At 49.1% G+C, this 26,952-nt stretch overlaps 1 protein-coding gene across 3 annotated transcripts in view; it reads right to left on the minus strand.

The window, feature by feature from the left end:
- The window catches only part of Sipa1l2 (signal induced proliferation associated 1 like 2), a 154,430-nt gene that overhangs the window by 98,910 nt on the left and 28,568 nt on the right, over nucleotides 1–26,952 (minus strand). For 2 of the 3 annotated variants that reach the window (XM_021220025.2, XM_029532387.1), the window contains exon 2: nucleotides 6,682–6,742. The gene's annotated coding sequence lies outside the window, so the exon portion shown is untranslated. Of the gene's footprint in view, nucleotides 1–6,681; nucleotides 6,743–24,664; nucleotides 24,755–26,952 lie in introns of those variants that run through there. The other variant, XM_029532388.1, reaches the window with a different exon arrangement.

Here is a 26,952-nt window from a genome sequence, read left to right on the forward strand (position 1 = left end):
GCTCCACAGACACCGGGAGTACTCCACATCCACCAGAGTGCTCCACAGACACCGGGAGGGAGTACTCCACATCCGCCAGAGTGCTCCACAGACACTGTGAGTACTCCACATCCAGAGTGCTCCACAGACACTGGAGTACTCCACATCCACCAGAGTGCTCCACAGACACCGGGAGTACTCCACATGCGCCAGAGTGTTCCACAGACACCGGGAGCACTCCCCAGATTCCTGGCATAGCTGTAAGGAGCAGCAGATCTCTGGGTCTCCAAGTACTTTCCAAGGAAGAAAAAAATAAATAAGAGGAGAGAAGATGTAGAAGAAAAGAAAATCTTACACTCCTGAACAGTGAGGCGGGAAAGCCTGCTTGTAACTCAGCCTTGTCAGGCAGAACACAGCAGCCTCAAAAGGTTCAATAGCCTTTTTATAAACCTATTGTGTGGAGAAGTTCCTAAAAATAGTGCAGTTCCCAGGCAGGCAGATCACAGGAGTAATGCCTGCATGCTAAGCTTCACACAATAGACAAAGGACAGGAAAGGGAGGGTAGGCCAGAGCTCCCTCAGTACCAGGCTATGGAGGCTGGCCGCCTTCCTCGATGGACACTCCCGCAGGCTCTGTGTGCTCAGAGGACGAACCACACCAGCCCTCACACCCTCTCCATGAAGATGAGAGGGCAGCAGGTGACAGCAGGGAAATCAAGCCAGGACCTATGAGTCACATATTCATGGCTACTAAAGAGAACTTTTTCACTCTTTGAAGGCAATGCCTGCACTATGACAATTACCGTGGTTCTTGCTAATTTTCCTTTGCACCAAAGCAGCTTCTCCACCTCCACTGTCTATGGGAATCACCCAGGAAAGTCTAGGAATACAGATGCCGGCAGCTCACCAGTGATTTGGCTCTCAAATACCAAATACAGTACATTTCCTTTTATTGGCAGGGGGAGGAGGGTTGAGACAGGGTTTCTCTGTGTAGCTCTGGCTGTCCTGGAACTCACTCTGTAGACCAGGCTGGCCTTGAACTCAAGAAATCCGCCTGCCTCTGCCTCCTGAGTGCTGAGATTAAAGGCATGCGCCACCATGCCCGGCTTACAGGATATTTTCAAGTTTCTTAGAGGCAAGATGATCACTCAACAGGTAAAGTGTTTGCAGGCCTGGTGCCCACAGTTGGATTCTGAACCAATGTAAAGATGGGACGACAGAAGTGACAGTACAAGCTGTCCTCTGACCACCACTGTGGTATGAGGTTTCCCCTCTCTGATACATAGATTTTATTATTACATTGATTACCTCCAGTGCAATGATGCTTTTAAAAAGTGTCTTGACTGAGCAGCTAAGAGCTTAAGGCAGCATTGGGCTCCTGACCAGCCCAGCAAAGCAGGCAACAAAATACTTGGGTCTCGGGCTTGCCAAGCGCTGACCATACAAGCCTGAGGACTTACCTGAGTTTGAGCCCAAGAACCCGTGTAGAAAAGCCCAGCATGACACGCTTACGGCTGCGAGACAGTGATAACACGCATACAGCTCAGAGGTGGTCACAGGCGGGCCTCTGGTTCATTGACCAGCTAGTTTATTTCTAAGAGAGTTTATCACCAGGCTAGTCAACAGTCTGTCTTAAAACAAACAAACCAAAACCAGAAAGAAAAAAAAAATCAAAAACCCACGGTGGAAGGCACCTCAGGAGTGTAACCACCTGAGGGTGGTTCTGTCCTCCATGTGGATATATATATGTGTGTTCCTGCACTTAGAAATGTATACACACCTCGAAAAAAACAAACAAACAAAAAAACAAAACAAAACAAAACAAAAAGAAATGTATACACACGCATACACACATGCCAATCCAGAGTAAGCCATTATTAGTGTTGAAGCCATCACAGTCTACACTATCAAAAGATCAATAGCACCGCCCTTGTGGAGTACACAAAGCGACTGAACAGACTCTACTCTGAGAAGCAGGAAACACATAATAAACTGAACACTTAAAATCCACATTTCAATAATCCTACATCCCTGGTACTAACAGCATTCACATTTTCTTTTTTCAGTACAGAGGTTAACATCTTTGCTATGAATTCTTATTATGGAGTCAGGGCACACCCAAGACGGAGAGAAGTAACTTGTCTACAGTAGAGAAGCTGTAGATGGCTCACCCCAGGCCCTGGAGGACATCCTGACCCTGTGACCGTTGTGGACAGGCTAATGAAGGTATTCTGCAGATGCTGTGCCCTCTTCCCAGGCTCCAGCTATCAGAACATTGAAGGGGGGAACCCTGAGAAACTGGAATTTCCAAGTAATCTCATGAAGGAAAAGGCTGATATCTGGTGCCAGCCAAAGGAAGAGCTTGTCTCCCAGGAAGAGATGCCACACAACTCTGACAACCTGTCAGATCACTGTGCAGGGCAGGAGCTGAGAAGAAGGTCACGGATGGGTGGGACCACATGTGACCAGCACTGCTAAGCTATGCACACACGCCCTCAATCCAACCTGAACCTCCTGTCAGGACTCAGATGAATGGAAGTTGCGGGGGGGGGGTCACTGGACATCTGGGCTCCTCTTCTCTCTCCCCGTGTGGCCACATGGCAGAGTAAATCTGCTTTCTTGGCTTTCCCTGTCACTTGTCCCTCTAAGTGCTCGCTCTAGTGAGGACAGTAGCCAAGCTGAGGCTCTCCAGGCTTCTAGGGCCGGCCAGATCCTAACATTACCAGTAGTAGCCCCCTCAATGTGGAATGCTCTACAGGTCTGGAGGCAAATTTACCCTAGGTCCTTTAAATGCTGATTAGCTTTTAACTTCTGTGCCAGAAGGTACTGAATGTTAAAGCTTAGCGGACTCCTAACTACCCCACACCCTGAGGCTTAAAACTGCTGAGACTGCCCAGGAAGCCTGGAGACACTCTCACCAGAGGCTCTCAGCAGCAGACCTACGGAAAGTGCATTGGTTCCCAGGCACAGAACAACATAAAACGCAAGTCATCTCTTCCCGGGTGGAAGAAGTCATTCAGGGTCACTTGTGTTGGCTGCCTGTGGTCAGTCCCATCTGGCTCAGATTGAATTCTCACTATATTCCCTTCAGAAATTATGTCACACGGACATATAGATCGCAGTTAAGTGTTATTAACAACAATTTAGCTAATTTTCCCCCCAGAAATTAGTTAAATAGCTATAACAGTAGTGGCAAGTGTCCCCATTAATAAAATTCATCAGAAACCTTGAGAGTGCTGGTTGGACATGAGCATTCCAATCCGAAAGCCCAGTAGCACATGAGGTGCTCCCCAGGGCTCACCAGATGAGGAGGCTCACCAGACCAGGACCCGGTCCCCTCACGGAAGTCACTGAATGGGTGTGACTCTACAGTGCATTTTGCTATACATTAAGTGGAGCACTTAAATCTAGGTTTAACTCAAGGCCCTGAGCTCAATCTCTAGCAACATACAAAGGGTTTAGGAAAATTGCTCAAGGTTAAAGAAACTAACCCTGACAATTGGCTGGCCTTGCTCAGCTGCTGACCGGCACTAAAGTGAGGGTTCCTGTCACTGAATCGCAGATTCCATCAAACTCAGTTTTGGGATGTACATGTGGGATTTTTTTTTTTTTTTTTTTTGAGACAATGTCTCATATGTAGCCCAGCCTCGTCCAGAGTTCACAATCCTCCTGCCCAAGTATCTTGAATGTTGCCATTACAGGTCTCTGCCACCAACATGCAAAGTCCACGTGTTTGTCTACATATATCCTGTGCCAAAATGGCTCAAAGCTGTAGTCCTCCAGCCAGAGATGCAACCCTTCCGTCCCTCTGAGGCCCCAGCAGGTTTCTGAGCAGCTCATCTCCATCCTCACAGGATGTGGGGCAGGAGGAGCAATGCCAAGCACACAGACAGACTTAAAGAAAAAGATCATGGCTGCTAAGTGCAGTTTAATGTAAACAGAGAAGCTCATCAGTCACTGATTCCACGCTATACTTCCCAGGCTGGACCACATGCTTAGGGTCTCTGTTCATCTCTCTACGTGGGGGTGGCCAGGCAGGTGTGTAGGGGAACCAAATGACCCAAGGTCTCAAGAGTTTCGCCCCTAGAGAGTTGGAGGCACGAGAGAGCCTGGGTTAGAACTCCTCAGAATGTGGCAGATTCCCCAACTGCTCTCAACACATGGTTAATTAACAGAGACAAGCCTCCATGGAACAAAAACAGTTATTTCACCAAGGAATCAAAGCCTGAACACTCCCCATTGTTCCTCAGTGAATGCCTCCTTCAGGAAACCTTCCTCTGCTGCTGCCACCAAACAAATGCTCCATATAAACAAACAAACCAAAGAAAGGAAACAGCTTATGAAATTACAACGTGTTCTGTGGCAGAGCCCAGCCCTCGAATTCATAAACCCAGAGCCGACGGACGACTCCGCGGCTTTTCGCTAAGGGGGAGAACACAACAGTAGTCTGTATAACACAGGACTGTAAAAACCTTCCCAATGGAAGGAAGCACACTGCAAGTCTGGTACACAGTAGGTATGTCCTTCCATATACTAGGATATAGATGCGCACGTGTATATACACACACACACACACACGCACGTATAGAGGTCAGAGGGGGTCACACATGTGCCGCTGCATGCACGTGGAGACCAGAGCTCTTTCCTGCTACCACATTGTTTCTGGGGACTGAGCTCAGGAAGCTGGGTTTGCAGGGCAAGCACTTTTACCCACTGAGCTACTAGTTCCTCTGGGGGCGGGGCGGGGGGGGGATGGTGTTGGGTGGGTATCAACAGTTCTGGCTGAACTCATAAGGAACTCCATATGTAAATCAGGCTGACCTTGAACTCACAGATATCCACCTGCCTCAGATTCTGAGTGCAGAGATCCAAGGTCTGCAAAACCACACCCAGGTAATTCCACTTTTAAATTTTACAGGAAGCCTATGGGTACGGGTTACGTTTGGAGAGTTATCCTCTATTGCATGTCTGGGTTGTATGAAGTAATACTCTTATATATAACACAATAAACTATGATCTGACACACTACAGATGCCTACCCAACATCTCTGGCAGGCGTCAGAACCACTTACCCTAAAGCACACACTAGGACCTGCCCAGGACCTCCCTTCCCATGGAGACCCACTAAGCGCTGGTCTGGAAATGGGTCCTCCAGGTGGAGAAACCCAAGCACAGCTGCTTTCCACTGCTCTCCTAGGTGAGAAAATGCCAAAGGGTGCTGAGCTATGTCCAGGGAGCTCCAGTCTCAGCCAGCCACCTGGCTCTGACAGCATCAACTTAACACCCAGCTGGAGAGGAGCTCACAGCCCGGGAAGGACAGATGCTGTGTCACAAGGTTCCTTCCTTAAACTAAAACCCTGCAGTCCTGCCTACTTCCTGTTCTGGAACATTCCTCGCCTCTCTGCACTGTTACTCTCACATCAGAGTTTACTTAGGCTCAAGGGTTTCCCTGAGCACAGGAAATGGACAGGGTCTTCTGGTTCCCATCAGGAGGGAACAAGGCCGCAGTGTCAGAAAAGCCATCCTGGCCTCCGCTGCGGCTCCTCAGCAGTCACTCCCTTCTGTAGAGACTTCCGCAGCTCACCACACACATGAGCCTCATGCACTGACCCTGTGCAGTGAGACAGTGTGTGGTGATGCTGGCATCTCTGGTGGTGAGATCCTGCCCTTGATCAAACACTTGCCCTGACAACATTAAAAGGCAAGCCCAGCTACAGCTGTCAAAGATGCATGCAGACACACAGACAGACAGACACACAGAGAAACAGAGAGAGAGACAGAAACAGACAGACAGACAGACAGACAGACAGACAGACACACACACACACACACACACACACACGCACACGAAACATGGCAGTCATATGGAGCACTGAGCCCTGGACTAGACACTGGATGGAGGTGGATGACGCTGTGAAGGACAGGCACTCTGTCAGATGGGGACCTGAACTGGGATGCTGGTAACAGATGGAGCATAGATGGGTCAGGACTAAGTACCTCAAGGTTGATAACTGACCTGCTGTGACTCAATGAACACAGTTACTCCTAAGAAACATACACTCATGTTCTTAAGGGCAGAAGGTGGAAGATCACACATGTGAGGTACAAAAGTGCACGTGTGTGAGTGGGGACTTATGAGGTAGAGCAGACACAGGCTCCTTCAGAGACCTAGCTCACTTCCTGCCATTTCCATGTATTCTGTAGTTCATGTAAGGAAGGGGGAAACACCACCTTGACTCAAGGCTGAAAGGGGCAGCCAACAGTCACTCCCATCTGGCCTATCTGTCCTCCAGCAGCTCACCTCAGCACCCCCACTCCCCACCATGTCCTGAACTCTCCAGGACAGTGGACTTCAGGTAGCCCTTTGCCCACAATATGCTCCCCTGCGTCCCTGTTACCTAAGGGGAACTCTCTACACGGAGATGCACGAGCTGATTATAAAGTGAACATCCTCGAAACACACCAAGGGACACACAGAAACTCATCAGTGACAAGGCTTGAACCCCCACTCCCACCCCATTAGGCAACTGTAAAGTTCAAAGGAGCCTGTGTAAGCCCTGTTCTCCACACCTGCTACAGCAGGCAATACATCGAGAGAACACAACCTTTCCAAAGAACCATTACTGGGACGCAGGAGTCCAATTAAAACATCAAGTAGCTGTGGAGGGTCACTTGGTTTGCACGGCAGCCTGCAGCAACTTACCTAAAAAGACTGCAACTTCCGCTGGCAGAGCCTGGAGTTCACAACCTGCAGCAGCAACAACCTGCAGGAGAAGAGAGAGACCTGGTCAGACTCCTGAGGGAAATTTCAACAGTAATTTTCAGTGTGCTCAGAATCCCTGGGTGACCAGAGCTCCTTCCAGGGACCTCAGGATGTCAGATCCAGGTCCATCAAGGACACCAAAGCGTTATCTTATCTGTTTCTGTCTCCTCCTCTCCCAGTGTGTAACAGAGCTGCTGAGGTGAAGTCAGTGTCAAAGGATGACCAAAAAGTAGGTAAGAGAGCCCAGTGGTCTGCTCTGCATCCAGATGGCAGAGGCTTGCAAATGCAGACAGTCTTTGGGCAACGCCGCTCTTGCCTTGGACAAGATATTTTTGTATAAAATACTGTTTATAACAGAAGGTGAAGGGTTTGTTGTCAGTTTTCCCACACATCCCTCCTGTTCACTGTCATTTCAAGAAGTACTTTGAAAGGCATATTTAGCCGGGCATGGTGGCACATGCCTTTAATCCCAGGCCTGCAAACACTTTACCTGTTGAGTGATCATCTTGCCTCTAAGAAACTTGAAAATATCCTGTAAGCCGGGTGTGGTGGCGCGCATGTCTTTAATCCCAGCACTCGGGAGGCAGAGGCAGGTGGATTTCTGAGTTCAGGGCCAGCCTGGTCTACAGAGTGAGTTCCAGGACAGCCAGGGCTATAAAGAGAAACCCTCTCGAAAAACAAAAACAAAAAAAGAAAAAGAAAGGTGTATTTATCTGTGCGTGAGTGTGTTGCCCACATTTGTGTGCATAAGCCCTAGAGGCTGCAGAGGGTGTGAGATTCTGTGGAACTGGAATTGCATTGTTGTGGGCCACATGTGGGTGCTGGGAACCTGGTAGGTTTCAAACCCAGGATGAATGGCTGAGGTGCCTACTTAACATCTGAAAGCAGACACTGGCCACCAGTTCTCCCAGCATCCCTTGGTTCCTACCTGCTATGGGACCCTTCAGCTAGCCAGGACCCTGCACACTACCCTGAACTCTCCAGCCTAGGGAGCTGGGCTGCTTTCCCTATATAATCCAACCATTTTACCTGCCCTCCAGGCTGTTGTCCCTGGTTCCCTGTCCCCACAGGGCTCAGGGTCGTGTCTACCCTTGACTCTCCCATATATCTATAGTAGACTTTCTCCTCCACCATACCTAGGAGTGATCATGTACCTTTGCTTTTTCCTTTTCTTTTCTTTTCTTTTCTTTTCTTTTCTTTTCTTTTCTTTTCTTTTCTTTTCTTCTCTTTCTCTTCTCTTCTCTTCTCTCTTCTCTTCTCTTCTCTTCTCTTCTCTTCTCTTCTTCTCTTCTCTTCTCTTCTCTCTTCTCCTCCCCTCCCCTCCCCTCCCCTCCCCTCTCTCTCTCTTTCTTTCTTTCTTTCTTTCTTCATTCAAAACCTGAACCCTTATCACTGACCCATTTCTCCAGCGTCAACAAATACTCTTAAAATGCCTGAGCTCTAACTCTACCACAGGAAACAGCGACACGAACCAACCCCATCCCCTAACAGCCTTTAGCATCACAGTCGCTTCCAAGGGTTATGGAGGCAACACCAAGACCCAGAAGGAGGAGGGTGTTCCAGATTACCCTGTTAAACCACATCTGCTTCTGGTGACAGTTCTGATGCTGTTTATCAACTCACACCTACTGTAAAAGGAGAGGGAAGGGAAGAAGGGAGTGGCAGAGTTCACAGGCCATCCTTCGGCCCTGAGTGAGGAAACTTGTGCTCAGGGAAGCACTTCCTTCTTGGAAGGTCAGGATGCTTGTCTTGGCCCAGGGTGCAGTTCTGCTGGAAGAGTGCCTGCCTAGCAAGCATGAAGGCCGGGTTCTGTTCTGAACCTCACCTAAATCACCCACAGCAGTGCATACTTGGGATTCAGCACTCAAGGGGTAGAGACAGGAGGACGGAGGTAGGGGGAGACGATGAATGAATATGAATTGAAGTCAGACTGTTCCTTAGATCACGAGCTTCTCCATCCACAACTTATTTTTCAAAGCAGTAGTTATAAGAACTGCAAACTAAAGCTTCCTAAACTCCACACTCCTGCCTGATAGCACAAGGAGCCAAGATGCAGCAAGGAGGGGACACTGACCAGAAGGAACCCCGGAGCAGACTTCCAGGAAGATGAGGCAGCCCCCAGTAAGGAGGACTCCCCACCGTCCTGCTCGGAAGCCACTGTGCTGACTTGGTACCATCATGAACCACTTCACTATGACATGAAGACAAGCCTGTCACTTAATGCAGAAGGCTGTCACTGGCCTCTGCTTTAGAAAGCCGACCTTCCTCCATCTGCCTCCATTTTTAGGAAGCCCAAAGCAGCCGATGAGACGTTACTGAAGCTGCTCAGCAGCAGCAGCTGGGTTTCTTCTTCAGTCAATGAGCGTTCGCTCTTGTTCTGAGGCTCAGAATCGGAAGCACAGGCAACAGGCCCTCAGCCTTGCCATGGGATCCAGGATTTGCATCCAAAGACCTTACGGTGGCTCTAGAGCAGTGGTTCTCAACCTTCCTAACGCTGCGACCTGTGACACTGTTCTTCCTATTGTGGTGACCATAACATTATTTTTATTGCTACTTCATAATTGAAAATTTGCTGTTATGAATTGTAATGCAAATATCCGTGTTTTCTGATGGTCTTAGGTGACCCCTGTCACCATTCGACCCCAAATGGATCATGACCCACAGGTTGAGAAACACTGCTCTTGGGGTATGTATCTAGCCACTTGGACAACAGCTCTCCTTCCAACTGACCCAAGTGTCCACTGATGGGTGAATAAATAGAGTGTGGCCCATTCATACAATGGAATGTTATTCAGCCTTAAGGAGGAAGGGAATTCTGACATCTGATGCATTATGGCTGTAGGGCCAGGGCCACTAAGTGAGATACATGAGTCACAAAGGGACAAAGGCTAAGACAGACAATTCCTCTTAAATGGGGTTCCGGGAATAGTGAAGACTCAAAGCAGAAGCAGAATAGGTTCAGAGGGAGGAAGATGAGGAGGTTGCTTTAGCAGGTTCAGAATTCTAGTCTTATGGAAAACCACAGACAGACAGACAGATACAATGGCTAGATAAGTATATGAATTTACTTGATAATGCCAAACTGCTTATTTTACAATATAATGACCCCAAACACCAGAATATTTATGAAAGATTTCCATCCAAGTGTTCACTGGCCTGTCTGTCCATCTATCATGGCCACCACTGGGCCAGTTCCCACAGGCTGCCCCTAGCTTCTAGCCATTGTAGTAGGACAAGAGCACACTGTGTTGTGATGGTATCTGCCACTGAGGCTGTGCAAGAGGAACACTACGTGTAACACACTGAGCCGTCACCAGGGAGACCTATGCAGGAGACATCCACGACTGCACTGCAATAACAAGTTAACAAGTATCTCTTGCGAACACAGTATGACCTTCCAGACTTTAAGCGAGAGGCACTTCTGAAGCATCGCTGTTTCTCAAAGATCAATATTCCAATTTTCCTGTAAGGAGAGTTCTGTCCTCATGTATCCTCGTGTGCATGCATTATGAGATCCCGCCACAAATTCGAAAAGTCTGCTGCTAATAGTCCTTCCCTTTCCTTCCCTTTCCCTGACGTAGCAAGCATCCCATGATAAGCAGAGCCCATTCTTTCAGCTGCTTTTGTTTATGGCCAGGAAAGGAAGCCACAGATTCGAGTAGCAATGAGGACTCTGGAGCCTGGCCACACTTCCTCCTTCACAGGTGGCTTAATGAGGCAAGGGCTCTGTCTGGGCTGGGAAGGAGGGGAGCACGTGAAGCAGTCTTCCCCAGCAACTGTTATGTACTGGGACACGAGGGAGGGGCAGGAAGATCCCCATTCCTAGGTCTGTGCTGGGGACACCTCACAAGACACTGCCATGCAGACATGCCCTTCCCCCATGCCTGGCTTCCTGATGAAGTGAGGTTCTGAGGAAGTGGGGCCAGCACCAACCCACAGTTATTCCTTTTAGCTCTTCCGCCAACTTGTAGGAAGACAACCTGCCAGTATTCGGGGAAATCCAGCTCCTAAGCAAGGCTACGTTCGTTTTGTTTTGGTTTTTTCTTTAACAGTAAAATTCTTGGGGCTGTGTAGAGTTCTTGCCATGTAAGCTTGAGACCCTGAGTTCGATCCCCAGAACTCAGGAAGAAAAGTCAGGCATGATGGTGTGCTCCTATAAACCCAGTGCTGGGATTTAGAGGCAAAGAGACAGGTACGGTCACTGGGGAACACTATCCAGACACCCAGATGGATTGTTGGACCCCAGGCTAGTGGGAGACTAGACATTTCATAAAATGAAATGGATGGAATTTAAGAAAAGACACTAAAGGCTGACCTATGCTTCCATACATATGAACGTTGAGAACATAGACATGTATATGCACACAAAATGAAAACAAATAAAACCAAAGTTCCTTGTCAATATACTGAGATCAGTCTAAGTCAAGCACGCCCTGTCCATCTCTGCCCACACCCCAGAAGCTCTGGCAATCAGCAAAGGAGTCAAATCTCTCCCTTCAGCATCTGTGCAGCTAGGATGGCCACCACACTCCCTTCACCACTCTGAGATACGAAGATGACATGAACAAGCGGCAGTGGACACCAACAGCCCAGCTTGCCCAGTCCACATCTCAGAAGACAAGCTGAGAGCATGAACAGTCGGCACTGGGTGTAGACCACGTGCACTAGGACAGTGGGTTCCAGGGGATGTTAGTATGTCAGATGACATCAGTCATCCTGGAAATGTGCTTTGGACACTAATGTTCCTGACGATAGTATGTGTTTAGAATGCCGACCACTCACCCAGACTAGTAGACACACACACACACACACACACACACACACACACACACACACACACACTGCACCAAGGCATATCAAGAACTTGTGGAATTCCCAACATCAATGGCACTGAAACCTGGGTGGTTTAAGACGTATGACTATTCTACTGCCTTTCAAGTTACTCAGGGAAGGAAGAGAAACTGGACACAGAGACCCTTTGAAGCTATTTAATATCCAACAAATATTTATGTAGCAAATCTAGCACCAACACACAGCCCTACATGCTGTCTACACCAGGATGAAATTCTTGGCACCAGAATCACTCTCTAAAACCTGGCTAGGCTTCCCACAGAATGAATCCAAGTGTCCTCAGATGGCACTGGAAGAGATTTCTGGTGGGTTCCTCCTCATTGGAGAGGAGGAAGTCATACTTGACTTGGAAGAAGACACAGAGCAAAGGAAAGGCTTTGTAGGGCAGGAGACACCTGAGAGGCCCCCATCCCTCCACCTAAAGACTTAGGAAACCACCAGTTACACTTCCACTGACTTTACTATACACCTAGTAAACTCAGTCAGACCTTCCCTCTCAGCTCAGCACAGAGCTAATAAGGACACACCTGGGACCTGGATTGCCACTCAAGGCTAAACATAAAGCATCTTACCTCACAGAGCACTCTGAGCCCCAAATCACCTCAGAGGACACCCTCGGTCCTTCACCTTACAGAGAACTCTCTTAGTCCAACAGCACTTCATCTCACAGGGCATTCTCTCAGCCTTTCAGTACTTGACCATATAAAGCCGTCTCTCAGGCCTACACCTCACCCCACAGGGCCCTCTCAGGTCTATGCAGCATCCTCCATGGCTTTAAAGATCTTCACTCTCCATTTCTCTGGCATCTCTAAGGAAGAATACAGTTAAAGAGCTTCCTATTGCCTTGTTCCCCTCTGCTCTCCAAGGATGCTGTACTTTCTGCTCCAACATTTTCAGTTTCTTACATTACGTCTTTAACGCTCGTGCCACTCAACGATGAGTTTTTAAACAGGCAGTAGCCTGAGGTGTAATTGGCAGGAATCAAAAAATAGTTGTCAAGAGAATTAACAAAAGCAGGCAAGCTTCTTAGTCTCAAAAACCACTATCTATGCCCATGGTCTTTTTTTATCCTGTCCCCCAACTTTATGATATTAACTCTTTTGGGGAATTAGCAGTAAATTTCTATCACAGACTTATGTGGAATAGGAAATTCTCTGCCTCTTTCAGCATTTACTATACAAAAAATGAATAAGGAAAACTTCAGAACCCAAACATTCCTGCTACACTAATGCTAAATACATTCCTGCTACACTAATACTAAAAAGCTCTATCTGTAATGAACACAAAAGGCAAATCTGTAGGCAAGGCTAACAGCCCAGCCCTGCAGCCTGGCTACCCTCCGTCCACCCAGCTACCAATCCTGCCACTCTGGTTCTCATGCCCAGACAGTGGCTTGGGCACAGGGTGGAGTAGGAACCTGGAGAACCATGGGATGTAGGCTCACTCACAGGATGCTGTGTGTCAAGAAGTTAGGCGCACCACTCAGACATACCTACCCTGGGAACAGCTAAGGCCCCTGGGCCTGACATGCAGAGCTGACCTAGGCTTCCACAATCATCTGCTAGTTTGCATCAGCACCTGCTTACAGACAAGCAAAACATTAGAAATGAGAAGATATCATTTATGTTCATTATCTAAAGACCTGAGCTCTGATCCAACTCTGGGCCACACAGCACAGTGGGAGCCATGCTGTGCTGTGCTCTGTGCAGCTGATTTAAGCTCCAACTGAACAATGTCTTGAACGTGTTCAGCCTGGGCGCCCATAGTGTGAACCTTCAGTGGTGCTCATTAAATCAAGGAGAATGAATCAGACTTGTGAAATCCAAGTATATTTTCTATTTTAAGGATGCAGATTAAGAGCAACCATAACAAACTAAGAAAAGACCAACTTAAACAATTGCCTGTAGGTGTCTTTAACAGGCACGCGGCTGAGGCTGATCGTTTTCCCAATTCTGCTGCCCCTGTGTCTATACACTCAGTGGGGCAGAGCTCACAGCCACATGAACTTCTTGACACACATCTGCTTACCATTCCCTCTAAACACAAATGAGAATCTATGAGCTCCCCATGAGCTCCATCAACAAAAGAAAGGTACTGTCCCCCACAGGCTAAGCCACTCTTGAAGAGAATCAGTGAATGTATCCATTTGAAATTATGTAGTTGTCTTTTCCTGTGGGGGAGAGGAAGATTTGGGCTGAGGAATACTGAGTATTTCCTCACAGAACAGGGTTCCTAAGTTCAAACTGCTCACACTTTAACCCTGTGCACACCTAGGGGGTAGGTCATCACTTTCATACATTCCCAGCGTCTGCAATCAATTACGTGAGAGAAAAGCTCCAAGAAAGCTTTGGAGATGGGATGCAAAAGAATCAGCTTTTACATCATTTGGTAGCTCACTGCGTCCAGGAATATCCGAATTTAGTGCCCATTTCTCTATGACAGTCAGGGGAGTGTATTCTATTGCTCTGGTAAAGGTAACTGCGAAGAGTCATTTTCTCCTCTGGATCCTGTGCTCTCTTTCACTCCTGACTTCCCATTCCAAAAAGGCCTGGCAAAGCTCTGAGTGCCCACCAGATAGCAAACTGCAGCACTGCAACAACCCAGAGCAGAGAGGAAGAGTAAGCCCTGGACCACTCCTGAGGAGGCTCTCAGCCTTAACAACCCACCAAGGGAGAGGGTGAGGAGCAGGCTCAGCACACTGGTGGAGAGCATGCTAATCAAACAGCTCCAGGCAACATGGAAAACAAGGAGGCAGGTTTGTAATAATGCAGCTACCGACTTGCAAACACCCCATAAACACCTACAGAACTGAATTAAATCTCTCACAGCTTGAATTAGGAAACTGTGATGAGAAAGACTGGAAAAGGTGGTGCCTCTAACTGCAAACATAATAACTATGCACAGCCAACCAGGTAGGACAACCGAGTGGGAATATTTCAAAACATGAGGCCAACACCAAAAGCTAAGGATGTCTTGGAGTAGATTCAGAAGCCAGCCCAGGAAGATTCCATAGGAAAAGCAAGTGAGGCTCACTGTGTCTCAGAGCTGCTGCTGCCAGAATGCTGTGTAGAAAGTGCAGCCAGGGGACTCTGCCTCCAACCACAGTCACCCTCATGTCCTCTCACTAGGAACCTGGGTCCTTGGGACACAATGAGGAAGACAGTATGACATCACTAGGTTCCAGTTCTCCACACCTACAGACTGTACAGATTCCTGTGGGAAGCAGTAGGACCCTCTCATCAGACTACATGGCTTCTCCAGCCCACGTGCTCCAAGCTACTGGAAGAGGCCCTTCTTGCAGTCACACAAATTCAGCAACACTTAGAGAAGAATGCAGTGGGGCAAAATGTCAACTCACAGGGAACCTGCTATCCCAAAGACTTCAAGACAGGCACTAAGACCAAAGCACACGGTGATGGCTTTGATCCACAAAAGAGTAAACTGAACACTGCTATCACCAGGATAGATTCTGTCAAAGGCAGAAGAACCAGGGGAACCCTGCCTGACTAAGAAATCCTTCTAGGCAAAGCCACACACAAATGGGGTTCCCTGCTCTGTGCACACAATTTGGACAGCCCGCAGAGCAAGTCACAGGGCAGAAACCCTGCGGAGCTGAGAGTGAGGGCACCTGGCACCCACAGGAAGCCCGTTACGCTCCCTGCAGTCCAGTCAGAATCCTATGGCCAGTTTTTCTAACTGTGCCTAGTACTTCAGGAGAGCACCACGCAGCTACCTGGAGGTTGAGGGGCCATGGTCAAGTAGAACTGGGTACAGAGGAAAGAAGAGAGTCAGGAAGGTGGGGGCTGGGCAGGCACAGCTCACAGCACTGATGCTTTATTGCATAACATATTTTACCCTTGACTCATGTTTAGGCACTAACACATTTTTTTTTTTTTACACTCTCCATCTGTGGATCTAACTCTCTCAAATTGTTCAGACTACCAAAGATATTCAGTGGGTCATGTGCTGGGTACTTAGTTGCTGTCCAGAGCACAGGGCTGTGGGAGGGAGTGCCTTGCCTTAGCAGTTCATACACTCCTGCTGCTACAACAAAAGGCCACAGACCACGTCATTAAGTTTATGTGCCTCTGCATCTGCAAAGTCCAGGATCAAGTGACCATGTCTGGGGAGGGCCTCCGTGCTGTCACACAGCCATGGAGCTCACTCAGTCCCCAAAAGATAGCATCTATTCAGTAGCCACCCCAGAAGGTCCCACCTCTCAGTACGGTTACAAGGTGATTAAATGTCTATAATGTGGACTCTCGCCCACAAAGGGACACCAGATTTCTGGTCTATTTCTGTAATACTGAATTGACACATAATCAAATCCTGATCTTTTCACTAACCACACCTCCTATGTGCTTTTGTATGTGTGTTACGTGTGTGCAAGCTAGTAAGCATGTGTGTGTGTGTGTGTGTGTGTGTGTGTGTGTGGTCAGCAGCCTCAGAGACCTTCTGCCCTGTGCCTCTAGGGTACTGGGATTACAGGCAGCACTGCCCCAGCTAGAGCTCCAATTCAAGTCCTCAAGTGTCTACAGTGGATTTTACCAACTGAGTCAGGCTCTCTAGCTGCTCTGCATCTTAAGGTAGCGGCTCTCAAACCATGTGCTGTGGCTCCTAATGGATATGCAAATCTAACTATGTTCACACTGATTCTAAGATGGGACCTTCTCACTGTGTCAGTAGACAAGCCTCTGTGCACTGGGCAAGGTCACAAAACATAACAGGACAAACTCCTCGGTCACCATCTGGGCCACACAACAAGACTGTCTCTAGACCTGCACAAGGAAGGCATCAATAGACATGCTAATGTGGACAAGGGAAAGCTCACAAGGCCTCACCCTAGACAAAGAACTGCAGGCAACTAAGGAACGCTAACAGTGAGAGAAACAGCCTTCCCTAGCCAGGAGCGCTAAGGATGGAAAAAAACCTACAGACAACCAGAACCTGCGATTAAACTGGCCCAGAGTCAGCGTTCTCAAACGTCATTAAGGCAGCAGCACCCTTGAGGAAACACAGGGGCGATGAATGGGAAAGAATTTGCTCTGTGAAGAAAGGAAGTGAGCTAACATTTCAAATTGTCTGACTGACAATGCAAAGGTGGTCCCATTTTAATTCACTGAGTCTTCTTTCGGGGTCAAACGCTTAAGAGGTTTGAATGTTTGGGTCTCTGAGTCTCCGGCAAATTTCGCGACTGACTGGCAGCACAGGCACTACAGAAGCATGCAGTATGTAAATTCATCCAATTAGCTCCCTGCTCCTGGTGCTGTCTCCCAAGTTCACTAGCATCTCACTGCGCCATCTCTGTCACCGCTGACTGAGAGACTTCTCACTCAATTATTGATTTTCCTGCCAATTAATTACCATAGCAGGAATTTTCTCCTCAGTCTCCATTCTGGAGTCGGGGGGAGGGAGGAGGGAGCAAAATAATTGAAACCCTGAGGATGAGACAAGTTCTAAAAAACATCTTCTGCATAACTTGCAAACAGTTCAGTTGTCACCAGACACTTGAGTGGGCACAGACTTGTTTCCTACTTGGTCCCAGGCTTGGATGTTTTCCAGGGAGAAATTTGCTCAATCCTGCCAACAACTTTACTACATGACTCTCGGGAGAGATGAGGTTTTTCTGCGTCCAAGGGAGAGGGATGCTAAGCGACTGTGTCTTGTTCATAAAAGTGAGATGCATGAGGTACACACATGAGAAAAAGAAAGAATTTCTCACTATCACCTCCAAAGGAAAGGCGGTTTTTCTTCCTGAAGGACTGACTGCACGGCCAAGGGTGCTTCCTGATGTGAGACTTACGTGGTGGCAGGGATGCCACACACAGAGATGCTGGCTGTCTCCAGCAAAGGCCTCCTCCACAGGGTCTCCTGAGTCCATGGGGGGACGTGTGATCCACACACCCAGTACTCCCCACTCTCCCGCCCTCTGTCTCACCAGGGAACTGAGACCCCAGGACACACAATGTAACAGGGCACCCCATCTCCTGATGTGGCTTTCCTGTGAAATGTCCCCCACAGGCTCAGAAACACCAGGTCTCCGGCTGATGGCTTTGTTTTGGGAGGTTAGGAACCTTTAGGAGGTGGGGCCTCACAGGAGGAAGCAGGTTTCTAGCCCAACCCTCTTCCTGTCTGGCCTTTACTTCCTGTCCACTGAGATAAAAGCAGGCAGCTATGTGCTCCTGCTGCGTGCCTTGCCCCTGTGACTGACCATGTCCTTCCAGTGTGGAAGCAAAAGTCCTTACTCCATTAAGTTGCTCTGTCCACATCCGCAGCAACAAGAATAGTAATGAATCCCTCTGCCGACTCTACCTTCACTCCAGGGTTTTACCACTGCCTGCTCCTGCAGCCGGTCTCAGGAATGCCCACAAGGACTAAGCTTCCACAACTGACAGCAAGATACATCAAGGGGAAATTTATATTTGCACACAGCCTGAGTTTGCAGACAGTAAACAAGTTACCAAAGCTCAATACAGCGAAGGGAGAAAGAAACTTAATTCAGTGAGAGCAAGGCAACAGCAAGGCTGACGGAGGAGGAAAGCAAGCCTGTGTTCACTCTTCTGGAAGGGGGAGGGGGCACACAGAGAAGACACAGTGGACTCGACAGTCACGTGAATCCAACTCCAGCATCTCCTCCAGAAGCAGAGCTTGGCCGGGAGCTGTGCACAGCCAGAGGCCAGCCTGTAGGAGCAGCTACACACCAACAGCCGATTCTCCCTAGGTCTAGCTGCTCCACCTCAAACAAGAAAGCTGGAATGAGACCCTGTACTTCCTGAACACCAGAGAGACACTATGTCCAGTGTGGTGCCCGTGCTCCAGGTCAGTAACCAGGGGCAACCGAGCTCTACCAGGCGCGCGTGCAGACAAGCAGAGCAGGCTTCCAGGTTGTCTCCATGCAATGTACGACATAGAAAAGCAATGAACCTTGGCCCCTCTGGAGGTCTAGCAGACAAAAAAAAAAGCCCAGTAACTCAGTGTATGTGGGGTGGGGGTGGCACACTTGGTCCTAGACTACAGACAACAGAGGGTGGATTGCAGAGCCCCCTGCCTTCTGTGGGCCCTGCCTTCAGACACTGGTCTAAAGGATGGGTAACCATGAGCGACTAAATGGGAAGATGTGGAAACTGAAAAGTTAGCAGCTGCCTGGAGCTCAAGTATTTTGGACTCTCCCATTTCCCAGACTAAATCAGAAAATTATCCAGCTATTCACACCATAGAGCAGAGGCTTTCAAAAGCTGCCCAATGGTGGCAGTAACGTTTTCCACGAGAGCAGGTCAGCGATGGAGCCACCCCCATGGGAGCTGCACTGACCAGGCAGCCCAATGCTGCTGTAACTGCACAGTGGACGTGAGTGGCTCTGACCCTGTCTACCTGGTAGGCTTTGGGGGCCCCAGGGCACTGCCTCCGCAGGCCTAGGATGCAGTTGGCTGGGTCCACAGGGTCATCCACAGTGAGGGGTTTCTCTTAGTTATCTCTCTCTCTCTCTCTCTCTCTCTCTCTCTCTCTCTCTCTCTCTCTCTGTGTGTGTGTGTGTGTGTCTGTCTGTCTGTCAGGGAGGGGTGTGTCTGTCTGTCTGTCTGTCAGGGAGGGGTGCACACAGGGAGGGGGAAACTCCTAGATCCCTCAGTGGTGGGATGTTACACCACACTAGTCTCACCTGCAGGGCTAAGTAGAACAAGTACACTTTTCATGTTCCAAGTGTGTGGTGTGTGTGTGCATGTGGTGTGCATGTACACACTCATATGAAGACCAGAGGTCACATAGGGTGTTGTTCCCCATTGACCTTGCTCCCTGAGGCTGTCTATCAATGGACCTGGAGTTCAAAGTTAGGCTAAGGACTCTGCCTATCTGGTCCCAGGACTGTGGCTTTTTTTTATCTGGGTCCTGGGGTCAGTCAGGCCTCATACTTCCACAGCAAGCATTTGCAGACTAACCTATCTTCCTAACCCTTTCCCATTCTCACTTTTAATTTCCTAAAACGTGTTCAGACTCTCACAAAGACGTGTAACACAGTTGAAATGGCGAGTGCCCTGGCCTCTAAGGCCACCTGTCATGGAAGGCCATTCCCATGGGTTCTGCGCCCGGGACTCAGTCTTATGGTCGCTCCCCCCATCACTGCTGAAAGACTACTCCCATAAATTGGCTACTGGGAGCAAACCACCAGGGAGGAGGAGGGAGGCAAGGAATATAAAATTATCGGTTCTCACACACGCACACACACAGCCTGACTGGAGGCTGTCTGATAGGGAGAGGAATATTTAGCAGACATTCGCAGACGCTTACTGCCAGAATTAAAAACGGGAAGCCGGGCAGACAGAAGTCACTGAGGAATGAGCAGCCAAGACACGTTTGTTCTGCACTCTCTCCTGGAGCAGTGAGTGGCAGCCATGCCTCCAGAGGTGAACATTTCTAAACTGGTGTAGTGGAGCAGGGCCACCTGCTGCTGGCTTCTCAAAGGTTCTTATTTGGGGAGAAGACTTACATCATCTAAAACATTTACCTCTTCTAAAACAACAACAGCAACCACACACAAAAAAGTATTTTATTATACATGAGTTGACTGGCTTCAAATGGAAATAGTTTTGGTTCGTATGTAAAAATAAAGCAAAGGGTGATTCCTGAGGCATTCGACGGATTCCGGGGCCTCAGACATCAGAGGATAAGAAAAACTGTCATGTGTGAGTGCGTGCGTGCGTGCATGTGTGTAACGTTGGGCCAGGGAGATAGCTCTGAATAAAGTGCATGCTGGACAGCCATGAGGACCTGAGTTTGGATTCCTAGCACCCAGATGAAATCCAGGTATGGTGGCATGTGCCAGAGACCCCAGGCTGGGCGTGGGGCTGAGACAGGCAGGTCCTGCAGGCTCCTTGGCCAACCAGTCTAGCTGAGAGAGTAAGCAAGCAACAGACGGAGATCTTATCTCAAAAGGCAGAGCTAAAAGCCAAAGAGCCATAAACGACAGTTAAGACCGACCGACCTCTGGCCTCCATGAAGACGTCCATGAACACAGTGTGCATGCGTGCATATACACACACACACACACACACACACACACACACAGAAAGCTGATTATCACAAAGTTAAGTAGGAAGTTTTCTAGAAGATTTCCTGTAGAAGACAAGATTATCAGATGAAAATTCCAGTTCTGGACATAGGATACTGCCCTGTAAATCATTGGTTGTAGAGGTACCAAAGGTCCCCAAAACAATACATGCCACTGCTGTTGTTCTTGGTCACCCACTAGAACTAGACAGTAAGACCTAGTGCTAAAGAGACAACTTTTTTTTTGGTTGCAGGATATAGAAAACTCAAGCTAGAACTGATCTGAAAATTTCTTCCTACTACATGCTAGCTTTCACGGTACTGGAAAATGTTGCCTGGGTCACTGGGGGAGAAAATGTTATCTGGGCTTACTCAGCACTGGACCCTGCATTCTACAACACTAATATAATGTTAATACCTGCCATGGATTTGAGGCCTGCCCCACAGGAGAGAACTCAGGCCTTGTACTGCAAACCTGGTCAAAAGCTCAGGAGCCATGGTCCCTAGAGGGGACCTGCTATAGCTGACGTGGTACATGACAGATCGTCAGACTGCCTTCGAAACACTTGTGTCTATACCCATGGATCAGTCTTTCCCTAAGCCCTGACCAGAGAAGTCTCTCTCTGCAGAGGCAGCACTTAATGCCATGGATCCTAACTGGTCAAAGTGCTGAGAATAATCACCTACTGAGTGAGCCCTAAATAGGACATTTATCTCCGCACTCATCCTACCCAAGGACCGGGAACATCATGGGAGATGGGAGTGGAAACAGATCTAAGCACCAGAGGGCCAGGAGTCTGTGAAATATCTTCTAGACAAGGATCATGACTGGGAGTACGGACGGACTGCAGCTGTGTTCTGTACAAGGTCCAGTCAAAAGCACCAGTCAACATCCCAGCAAGCACTAATTAAACTTATTAAGCTCATGGGTTATTTTCAAATGGCACGAGGGGAGCACATGGCTAGGCCTCAGCAGTTTATAATATGTAGTGCTCTTGCAGAAGATCAGCGGTTCCCAGGATCCACCACTGGGCAGCTCACCAACATCTGTAAGCACAGCTCCAGGAGGGTCAGGGATCAGGCGCCTGTCCTCTGGCCTCTGCAGATCTGTCCACTCACATGTACACACTCACACATGGACACAAACATATGACTAGAAATAAAATATATCTTAAATTAATGACTTAAAACATTTAAAGAACATGAAGGGGAGGGGGGAGTGACATGTTGGGAGTGCCTGAGGACTGGGAGGGGGGATTGAGGATAAAGGTGATCAAGGCCCATGGTTTACATTCACGATACTGCTAAAGAATAAACAAAAGATATTCTGTTTTTATAAAGGCAATCCAGAACCATTCCAAACTTTCCTTAGAGAACTTTAGAAAACTAAAAAGATCAACTAGTATAAAATAAAACTATGCACTAGCATTTCAAGATTCAGTTTTATCAGGAAGGGAAGAGAATGGAAGGGAAGGGGGGAGGGGGGAAAGGGGAGGAGAGGGGAGGGAAGTTTTAAATCATGTCTGCTTCTGGTATATAAGGAGAAAATGGAAACAAATAAGTCAGGGCCAGTGGGAATAAGGAAAACTGGTTCCTTGGGATTTAGCTTCTAAGCTTGGGAACTTCTGTGTTAACCACGCTGGTCGCTGGTCGCTGCACAGGCCCAGGTAACTGCAGCTGCCTGACTGGCTATGCTCAGGAGGTAAGCAGCAGCCTGCCTTACTCAACTGGTCTGCACAGGATGGCGGTGGCACTCGCATACTGCACCAAAGCAACAGTAAGAAAGCCAAGGCTCTATTCTCTGGCAGTCCTGGGTCAGATCACCAGCTCTGCCTGAGCTCTCTTCACGATGTAAACCGAGGCCTTGGGTCCCACGTTGCCAAATCCCTGGCCTGGGACAGAGGCTGGGGAGTCGCCAGGCAGCTCATACAGGTTACGCTTCTGACCTCCAGCCACAGCAGCCCTGCTCCAGGTATGCTGGGAGGCAGGACTGCCCTTAGGTGGCTCCTGTTTGACTGCATCTAGGACTGCATTTTATTAAAAAGGGAAGCTCCGCTGCATGAGAAACCCAAAACCCAGCTTAGAGTTGCTGTCCCCAGGGTTCTCTTCATAAAATGATTTATTATGGTTTCATTAAAGTGATTAGAAACTGTCCAAATTCCATCTCCAAAGTCGGCAGAGTGGCAGGAACTGCCTGACAAGTTGTCACAACTCAAGAGGCAAAAATCTCGGCAGTGCACAGACAGCAGGTCCTGGGCCAGCTCCACAGCACAAAACTATGCCAACAACTCCCCAACCCAGGCACTCAGGACCCAGGACCTGTGTGGCAGGCAGTGAGACACAAACCCCTGCTCTCCTGGAGAGAGATGGGTCATGGCGAGGCAATAAGGTGGCAAATCTGCAAGATGGCCAGCTTCTTCCCCACCCTCCTGCCACCCTAGGCCTTGTAGACTTTTGTCTCCCAGCATCTGACTCCCTGCTGATGGATGGACTCAGCTAGTTCGGGGCCTGCCCAGGACTTGCCACATGCAGTCTGGTCCAGTCGGTCATCCTAGTTTCCCCTAAACTGACCAAGCCTGGGTTAGGAGGAAAATTAAAAAACAAAAACCCCAAAACTGAGTCTCATCCTCAAGTCTTTGAGCCCCCCAAGAAGAGACTTGACATTGTTTGCTGCTGCTGGTAACGGTGGTGCTGGTGGTGCTGGTGCTGGTGACGCTGCTGCTGCTGCTGCTGCTGCTGGTGACAGTGCTGCTGCTGGTTTGGTTTGGTTTCCCAGCCTCTGCTCTGCAGAGGGCCTTCTCTGTGTGTTCGCTGTGTTTCCTCCCCCCCCCCCCCAATAAATCTTTCACTGGTGATTATTTGCAGTGCTTGAGACTCTCTGTGGCTCCCTGTTGGGTTTCAGGTCTCTCCTGCCTTTTAATTCTTTAACTGGCAGAGAAAATGAATCCGTCTGACCCTGGCCAGGCGCACTAGCTCCCCTCCCCCTAACCTTCCTATGACCTCATCCTTGCCTTCTGCCAACTAAAATGGACTCATGTAGGTGACTCTGACAGATGCCACACAGCTGACAGCATAGAGGCTGAGCCTCAGACCGGAACAGGAAGGAAAGAGGGAGCATGGAGAGAAGGTGAGGCCGCACGTGGGCGAGAGGGGCTGCGTGGGGACGGCATCTGATGAGAGGAGCTAACCTGGTAGCAGGGCAGTGGGAAGCAGCTGGGGAAAGGCCCTGGACAGCGCTGGCCAGAGCCAGGCTTGGCGCTCTTCACCCGCCTAAGTCTCACGCTGCTCTGGTCTGAGGTTTTAGAGAAAAATCCCAGCACTCATCTTCCCACCAAAGCTTTCCCAGCCCTGAATAGCCCAAGATGCCTAAATTTAACACCAGCCATCCTGGAACTCGTGAGGACCTCTCCTGAAATAATCTAACATCATGGAACCATTTTCAACTCCTAGTCCCTGAGACCACACAGGGCCATACAGAGACCATACAGAGAGTGTCAGTTCTACAGGCAGTGACAGAGGGGCAGAGCAGGACACAGGGAGTCCTGGGTCCTCAGCTAAGGCCACATCACTTCTTGGCAGCCCAGGTGATCTGGCATCTCATAGCACTGTGGTAGACCTCACAGGCTTCAGGATGACTGTGGGGACATCGTTTCCAGAAGGCAAATGGCAGTGCAATCTCTCAAATGCCCGGTGATTCTAAAGAGCAGCCTGGCTGTTGAAGATTCCAGAAGTTACAAAGGGCTCACCCAGATGAGCCTGTGGCAGGCATGACACTTCCCAGGTCCCACCTCACTCCCAGATCCCCAGGGGCCCCTCTCACTCTGCAGGATGGACTCTTCTGCGTAGACAGCAAACAAGGCCTGGAGTCAGTCTCTCAGGGACCACACCTTCCCACACTGACACTTAACCCTACCTTAGCTGGCGTCCAGTCTCTCAGGGACTACACCTTCCCACACTGACACTTAACCCTACCTTAGCTGGTGTCAGTCTCTCAGGGACTACACCTTCCCACACTGACACTTAACCCTACCTTAGCTGGCGTCCAGCACAGAGAGTTCTGAGAGACTTCACTCTGACATAGTGGCTGGAAATTAAGCTGTGAAAGAGACCAACCATGCTGCGTGCCCTGCCTGCATTGGAGATAAAGCTAAGGGAGCAGCCTCTCAGTCACCTTCACAAAGAGCAAGGGCAGGTGAAGGGCAGAAGCCGCCACCCCTCCATGCCCCACTGTTCTCTGCTGCCAGGCAGCTCCTGACTCCCTTCAGCTGTCACCTTCCTCAAACCCTGCTCACTCCATTCCTCTGGAGGCAGCCTGCCAGGGCCTCTCTGCTCACAGCCTGCCTGAGACTGACCGGCAGCACTAACTTCTGGCAGGGAATCCCTGCAATCAATCAGTGAGGAGGATGGCGTCCCTCCCACCCCACCCCACCCCTTAGAGCAAGATAGGGAGGGTCTCACAGACATCTGAAGTTGAACTTGTGTTCCTCAAAGTCTCAAAAGAAAAGTACCAGCACCCCGGGAACAGATCCGGCTGTGTGGAGTCCAGCAGAACTGTCTCTGCCAATGCTCCCGGAACTCAGGAAGCAGAGGCAGGAGGATCACTCCAAGTTCCAGGCCAGCTATAGCTACACAGTGAGACTCTTTCTCCAAAACAAGAAAATCCAAAACCACCGTAAGACAAGTGTTAACAAAATAAAACAAATCATAAAGCTATGACACCCCCCCCACACACACACACACACCATGGCCGACGCTTTCCTGGATTCCACTCTTGGGAACCAAGAGAGGATTCTTGTCACCTCCCTGGCTGCTTCCTCAGTTCCTCCAGTCACCAAGGCACCCTGAGAGTTCCTTCTAGAAGGCTGGTTGGCCACAGACTTTGAATGAGGGGATAGCTGAACACAGAGGACAGAGTATAAAGCTGGGACAGCCCAGGCCAAGCGAGACTTGAGTGAGGCAGTGGTGGGTGAGGTGGTAGAGGAGTGCAGACCCTGAAAATACTGTGAACTCTGACCTCACCCTGGAATCTTTCCTTTCCATAAACAGCAGGGAACATCAAGAAGACTACAGCTACAAAGATCTTAACACACACACACACACACACACACACATGTCCTCTGTGTAAGAGGTTTCGTCAGCTGAGATGGCTCCAAGAAAGAGCTCAGACATGGTGGGACAGGCCCAGTCACACCCAGGGAAGGACCCTGAATGAAACCAGCAGCACAGAACCAGGTAACACCAGAAAGGATCCTGACTGGAATCAGGAGGACAGCCCATACTTCATGCAAGAAGGACTACGTTCATTCATTCATTCATTCATTTATAAGACCCTGGAACACTACAGAAAATAGGAGCACACAGGAAGAGCCACCGTGTTTGCTGAAACACTGCTGCTGGTCCAGACGTGGCCACCTTGACTGAGCAACGTGACCACCAAGGCTATCTTAGAGCAGCAAAGCAATGGAAATGTGCAAGGGACCCAGCTTGTTAACATCCCCCATGGATGGTGCAGAAGGCGAAGGGATCACAAGACCTTCATCTGGCCGTTCCCTTCCTGAGATTCCAATTTGCACCAAATCAAAGGTGAACAATCCACTGGGGTGGGGCTGCCCTAAGTGGCTAAAGGATTCCCCAAGGTGAACTTGGGTAAAATCTTTTCTTTGGTCTGTTGGATCTATCTGGGATAGATAGGCATCTCTTTTTATCTCCACAGGAGAAGTCACAAGACAACCATATCATGTCAACAAAGCATCCTGAAAACATCAACATTCTTCAGGAGGAAGGGCAGGGTGAGTTCAGCAAACTAGCTGTGCTTCTCAGAGCTCCCCGTGTTGAAGCAGCAGCTGTTCATTACCCCTGAGAGGCTGACTAGGGAAGAAGACATTTCTAACAAGCAGCTGCTGTTAGCAACAAGTTAGCAACCCGCGAGACTCCAGGCCCAGGTTCTTCACTCTCTTGTGTAGTTAAAAGACGGCCTGACTCACCACATCCTGCCCTGCTCTAGGCCCGAGACTACTGGGTGTAGGGTCTCATCCTGAGGCTGTCATCGGAGCCAAGCCCTCCAGCTTCCTCCGTCAAGAGCCAATGAGAGACAAGGAGCATAGGAGCCTCTGCCAACCAATCTCTATCTAAAGCTCCTATCAGAGTTAGGTCAGGGAAAGAGACTGAACTTACCCTAGACACCCAACAGCTGTGTGTGGTTAACTACCAAGTTCATTTTCCAGATGGACACATCAACCTAATAAATATTAAGCCTAGGAAGGCAACTAAAGTTAAAGGTGACAGCAGTACACACACACACACACACACACACACACA

This window comes from Mus pahari, chromosome 20 (genome assembly GCF_900095145.1).
Source record: "Mus pahari chromosome 20, PAHARI_EIJ_v1.1, whole genome shotgun sequence".
NCBI classification, from domain to species: Eukaryota; Metazoa; Chordata; class Mammalia; order Rodentia; family Muridae; genus Mus; species Mus pahari.